General features: G+C 35.2%; 1 non-coding gene across 1 annotated transcript; it reads left to right on the top strand.

Moving 5' to 3' along the window:
• Positions 1-1714: 1714 nt before the first annotated feature.
• Positions 1715-1821, top strand: LOC145123016 (small nucleolar RNA R71). Its single transcript, XR_013714896.1, has one exon. It is a non-coding gene; the product is annotated as a small nucleolar RNA R71 (small nucleolar RNA).
• Positions 1822-6922: the final 5101 nt, after the last annotated feature.

Raw genomic sequence — 6922 nt, forward strand, 5'->3', positions numbered from 1 at the left:
TGTCGAATCGTTTTGATTTCTTCTTCCATGAGCTTCTCTAATTCTTCAAGTTCACTTTCTTCATCTATATTGAAAACCTCTTCTTGAACACCACTCCCCTTGAAACCATCTTCTATTCCAAAAATTTCCTTCTCATCTCCAACTCTCAAGGTGAGCTTGGATTCACGTATATCAACCAAGGCTCCAGCAGTATTAAGTAACGGGCGAACAAGAATAATCGGAACATCGGGATCTTCTTTCATATCTAAAACCACAAAGTCTATTGGAAAAACGAATTTCTCAATTTTTACGAGAATATCTTCCACAATGCCCCGGGGTTATGTCACTGAACGATTTGCCATGTGAATAGTCATTTTTGTAACCTTCAACTTCTGAATATTCAACTTCTGATAAAATGAATAAGGCATCAAATTTATGCTAGCCCCAGAATCGGCTAAAGCATAAATCTTCATATTATTCCCAAACTCACATGAAGAGTGAGGCGTCCAGGATCCCCCAACTTCTTAGGTATCTCTCCCAATACATCTTTTGAGCTTTGCTCACTTAGAATCATCTTAGAATTCTACTTTAGTTGCTGACGAGTGTCTAACAAGTCTTGTAAAAAAATTTCATATTCGGGAATTTTGGATAACGGCTCGACAAAAGGAGTATTAATCGGGATACCCCTCACGTGCTTAATAAACTCCAAATGCTCTCTTTCCAGTGGACTAAGATCAGCTCGGGAAGGAAACGGTAAAGGCGGACGATAAGCCATAACGGATTTTGAAGTTTTTTGTTCAGACCATGCCCACAACGTGAGCATAGATGGCTCACGTCGTGAGCTCGCTAATTTAGCAGAATTTTGATTTTCGATCTTTAACTTCTCCGTTTCTGGTTCGGGTTGCTTTTGCTCCACTTCTAATGCTTCTAGGAACTCAGAGATTGCCTCATCTTTAGTCTCAATCATCATAACATGGGATTGAGCATTCTTTTCGGAAAATTGTGTGGATAATTTGTTGCTCACCAAAGTAGTTAGTTGACCAATTTGGACTTCGAGATTATGGATCGATGCTTGATGATTTCTTAATGAAGCTTGCTGGTCAATCATCATTGTTTGCTGTTCTTTCATCATGTTCATGTGTTCCTTTAGCACTGCATACTATCATCATGCCTTTTCTCGGACGCTTCCATAAATCGGGTCAAAATGTTTTCCAAGTCTACTTTCTTCTCGGCTGGTGGTTGCTTTTTTTGGTAGAAGTCTCGGCCTGTTTGCTTATATTTCTCTTCCTTTTGCTTCTTGTATTCATCATATGGCAGCCACTCTTTCTTTGGTTTTCTCTAGTCCTCATCATACTTATCCCCACTCGAGTAACAAACTTGAGCCTTTTTGTACCTGTTATCGTCTAAGCTGCAATCCTTGGTCAAGTGTGGACCATTACACCTTTCACATCCAACTCTTATTGCATGAATTGATTGGTCCATTTGGGTCAATCCCCGGTCTATATTATTCAATATCGCCATCATAGCAGTCATTTTTTCAGATTGTGCACCCCCACTGCCTTTTGTTCCATCTTGTCTTGGGTTGTAGTACTCACGAGAGTGTTTTGCGAATTCTTCAATTAGCACCTTGATCTGGTTAGGATTCATCTTCGTGAGAGGGCCTTGTGAATCAAGGAATTGTCTAGTCATGACATTGACCACATCATAGAAGATAGACATCTCTTGCTGAATATTAAGGTCATGTTGAGGACAATTCCTTAACAATCCTTTGTAACGCTCCCATGCCTCGTATAATGACTCCTCCGGTTGTTGCTCAAAATTGTCTATTGCCTTCTTGAGTTTAGCTATCTTAGATGGTGGGCAAAATTGGTCTAGAAACTGCTCACGCATTTGAGCCCAAGTAGTGATTGTACCAGGTGGGAGTGCTTTTAACTAATCCTTAGCAGCTCCCTTAAAAGTAACGGGAAGCATCCTTAGCAAGACGTTATCTCTATTCACATTTGGGACATTAAAATAATCTGCAATGTCATTGACCTCATCTAGATGCTTAAAAACATCCTCATGATCCTTTCCATAAATTGGTATATCCTTAAGTGCAGTGAGGATATGTCCTTTCAGCTCGAATGTGGCAGTGGCAGAAATTACGGGTTGTACTAAACCCGGGCCAACATCGTCTCTAATTTGCTTCTTGTAAGCTCCCATTGACATTTCTTCAATGTTTGCCATCTCGCTTCTTGACTCGTCTTCGGGTTCGGTCGTATGTAGTTCAAACTCGGCCTCAGATTTGTATTCGGATTCTTTTGGATTAGGAATTGGGTCTAGGCTGTCAACTTTGCTCTTGTCCTTTGAAGATGTGCTTGATTCTCCCGTTTTCTTTCCTGATTTCTTTGAGAACACTGATTTGAATTCTTGTAAAGGTGTCTTCTTTGGTGTTTCATCTTCTTTCACGTTCTTGTTCTTATTTCTGTGAAGGGATGACTCTGGATCTTCAAGTGGTGGCACCAAAGGTGTGTTGGACCCTCTGGTCATGTACTCCTATAAAATAAACAAAATAAAAACGTAAAACTGAACTAAAATAGAAAGACAGCCTAAAAACAAAGAAAACTAGTAATCACAGGATTCACGTCGTGAGTTCTGTAATGCAAGAAAGAAAAATGAAACTGAAAAATAACTTTTTGCAGGTTTTACCCCACAAAAAGGATCGATTAATTTAATGCAAATAAATCAGTAATTAACTAAGCCATTCCCCGGAAACGGTGCCAAAAACTTGATGCGTGCAAATAGCTACACCTAATTTTAAATTTATAACCTAACTACTTAACTAAATAAAATGCACCTAGGCAGTGTACCTAGTCAAATTATAGAATAGTTTGGGTAAATCGGGTGTCGATCACAGGGAACGATTTTAACTAATTAATTTACCTACTATTAAATTAACCTAATTTCCAATTAAGGACGGGCTTTTATCTAATTTTGCAAGTTTATATGAACTTAATTCTTAACACAATTCAATCAATAAACAAAACACTTCTGTTAGTTCGAATCCACTTTCACTCAATGGTTTATAAATTAGTCATGACAATTACTGTTGGTTACTAATTAAGACAATATTATCAATTTAGGTCTAAATTTACTAATATTAACTAATTCATGTAGAACTATGTATGGTCAGACAATAGCTAACACAAAATCAATTATTTAATGGATTGGAACTATGTAAGATTGATTTGATAAACACAATTATGGTCATAATATGAGTTCTCTAGCACAGCCTAATTCATTAATTCAAGTTCTTAACTAAGATTGGTTTGATCTTAGCTCTAATAATCTAATGTTCACTAAATTCTAGGTGTTCAAATTCATGTAGAATAATGGTCATTAACTACACAGAATAAGAAGTTTAAGCAATTAAATTAACAAGTCAAGCATGCTAGGTAAACCAATCAAACACAAGACATAACCAACAAGCAAAGTCTATTTTAATTAAATAAAACCATGAGTTTCAGCTTCATCTAGCTAACAGAAGCAGCTAGATTTAGCTGGACATCCTAGCAAATATGCAAACACAATCCATAATCAAAAACATGTTTAAAAGTACCAAACTATGAATCAATTTATGAACTTCTTCTTCCTTGGTGTTAAAACCAACTTACAGGCCTTCTTTCTCTCTGATTTTTGACTTCTGGAACCTCTCTAAGCCAGCCAACCTTCCCAAAGTTGTACGGATCAAGGATATATATAGTTTTAAATTTTGCCCGGTGCACCTCGTGAATTTTCAAGGTTCACCTCGTGAATCCGTAAATATCCGTATTCAACACGGATTCCTGATCCGCGATGTTTATCTTCCAGAAGGCCATACTCACCTCGTGAGTACGCATTTTTCTGATTTTCTTGTCCTTCAATCCTTTAACCTCCAAAGTTACATTCTTTAACGCTTTTAGTCCCTTTTCTTCAAAATGTCTTCTTTTTGGCTGCAAAATATAATTTAACCTTATAAGTACCATTATTCTATGCAAATAACCAATACATATATATATATATATATATATATATATATATATATATATATAAATGTACTTAAATATTGCCTAAAAACATGTATAAATATGGCAATATCATCCATAATGGACTAAGCTTATGTGAAAGTCCATGAAATATTAGTCCATATGAATTATGGATCATAAGCCTAAGTGTAAGAATTAGGGTTTGCTTATGACTCATGGAATTCTACACTATATATGTATTCCTCCAAAGCTAAAATCGTGCACTAAGTGTTGTTAGAGAATCATAACCGATTTTGAGTCTCCAACTTCTCTCTCAAGTTCCTCCTCTTGTTCTTGCTTTGTTATAAGACATTTGAGGCATCACACTTGAGGTGCTAGGCTCTTGAAATAGCAATTCCTACAAGCTACAACTAAGAGGTATTCTTCTAACTTACTTTTATGTTTCAATTACCAATATTATATGCTAGTTGTAAGTTTCAAGCTTTGGAAATTTTGTTGCATGTATAACTAGAGAAAACTTAGATCCAAAACTATTAGGGTTGTTTGTGCACCATAGGAGTGCTATAGTACCTAAAACCCAACAGTGGTATCAGAGCCATGGGTAGTTTTCTGTTATATAGATGCATAGCTAATTGTTCAAAGTTGGAAAAGTTGAAAAACTGCACTCTGACAGAAGGACTCGACGAGTCCATATACTAACTCGTCGAGTCCATGCTCATAAGTGATGAACTCGTCGAGTCCATTATCCGACTCGACGAGTTGGATCATCTTTTGGAAGTTTTTCGGGTTTTTTGGCCTCAATTGGATTAGAATCATTACCACAAACTGTTTTGTATCATAAAATCTGTTTTTTGATATGGTAGTGATTATTGTCATCCAATTAAAAGATAAATTGTCAAATTTTAAGATAATTACTAGTTTATATGATAAAGCTAATTATTTGTAATTTTTGATTTGAAATTATCTTACTACAAGATTTGTATTATGATCAAATTGGTAAAGGATAAAATGGTTATTTTATAAGTTTAAGATTTGATCTAAATGTTTTTTGGAGAGTTACAAAACTTGGTTTTAAGTTTTGGAATTCTAAAAGTTTTTTAAGGACTTACAAATTTTGTCATCAAATTTGGAACTCAAAAGTTTTTTAAGGAGTTACAAATAAATATTAATTAAATTGATCTTAATGTTTTAGAAGAGTTCCACAAGTTATGGAACTTGAAAAGTCTAATCTTCATAAAACAAATTAACTCCTTAAGTTATGGAGTTCAAATGTTTTTCAAGAATTACAAAACTTGCCCTCAAGTTTTAAAAGTTGAAAAGTGTCAATTAAGAAACATTGAATTCATAGAAACCCTAGTAATTTGAAAAGTTTTCAAAAATGTAACTCATGGGTTCATAACTTAAAATTAATTAAATAGTTTTAATTTGATTTAGCATCTTGTTTTTGTTTTGAATAATTCAATTAACTCTTATGGACTTTATTAGTAGCTAATTAAATGTTTAATTAAAAGATTATTATTAAATCCATAATCATATGGTTTGAGTTTAATTAAATTAAATGTCTAGTTTAATTAATAAATTTAACCACCTAGTATTTTAAATGTTTAAAATACACCCTTATACAGTTATACTATATAAAAATAAAAGTCTAATATATTATATATGTATCAGTTAAAAGTCAGTCTTACCGTTAGTAGGCCTCATTCACGAAGCTGATCTATAATGGGTGTTTAAGGAAGCGGCCTATAAAATGACCGCCATTGGGTATACACTCTTACCCACCACACTCTTGACCAGTGGATGGTCGTTAGCCGAACGGGTTTGACAGGACATTTCAATCCTCATTAAAAGTATAATGAAATACCAAGTAACTAAATACTTTATAAATTCCCAATCTTAGTTACTCATGAAAAATGTGAAAATGGTGCTATTCCATGAAATTTCACTTTGCACCTTGTTAAGTCGTTAGTGGAGCATGTGTGGTTAACCGACACACTAATTTGGGACTGACAATGTGTGGCAAAGGGTAGCTTGATGTTAATCATGGATCAATGGATCATGTGTGGTTAACCGGCACTTTATCTAGGTGATTTGTAACATTAAGTGTACCAAGCTAATTTGCATGGTTATTCACACCTTGTTTGTGATCCTCGGCATCCCAGTCACAAACTTGAAGGGCATAATCGAGATTTAAACATGCCATTGAAAAGTTCAATGAGTCTCAAAGAATCTAGGAATTTCAATTCATTTAAAACCTAAAATTCATTTTCGTTTTTCATGGTGGAAATTGGTAAATCGTCATTTACCTACCTTCAAATATTTTGCAATTGGATTACGGCATCCCTCTTCCGAATTGTGAAGTATTGTGTTGGGTCCTATCCTTAATATTTCATTTTGGATGTTATATTAAGGACTTAGATCAACTAAACTTGAATTTCTCCCTTGTAGATGTCTATTGCTCACAACTATTGTCTTCCCGGATCTTTTGGAAAAAGCTTTCCACATGAAGAGGATATTCCTAAATATAATACTTCACTTCCTCCACCTCCTCCAATAGTTCTCCCTAACCCACATCTTCGAAGACTTGAAAAGTTCAAGATCACTCAAGCCTTATTGGCAAGAAAACATGAAGATGGAAAGTCTATATGTGCTCACGTCTTAGACATGAAGCTGCATATTGACAGGCTGGGAATGTTGGGGGTCGTGTTCCCAAGGAAGTTGGCTGTTAACTTGGTTCCTCATTCACTACCTAACTCATATAGTGAGTTTGTTAAAGACTACTATGTGACAGATCACGACGTGACCCTTATCGATCTTACTTATTTGCTTATTCATGTTGAATCAGCAATGATTTGGCGCACTAGTAAAGCAAACCTGATTGGAAGATCTACTTCGCAAGCTACCATGGACATAGGTAATGACATGGATATCCCAGAAAT

The sequence above is a fragment of the Lactuca virosa genome, chromosome 6, assembly GCF_052849685.1.
Source record: "Lactuca virosa cultivar CGN04683 chromosome 6, Lactuca_virosa_CGN04683_v6, whole genome shotgun sequence".
NCBI lineage: Eukaryota > Viridiplantae > Streptophyta > Magnoliopsida > Asterales > Asteraceae > Lactuca > Lactuca virosa.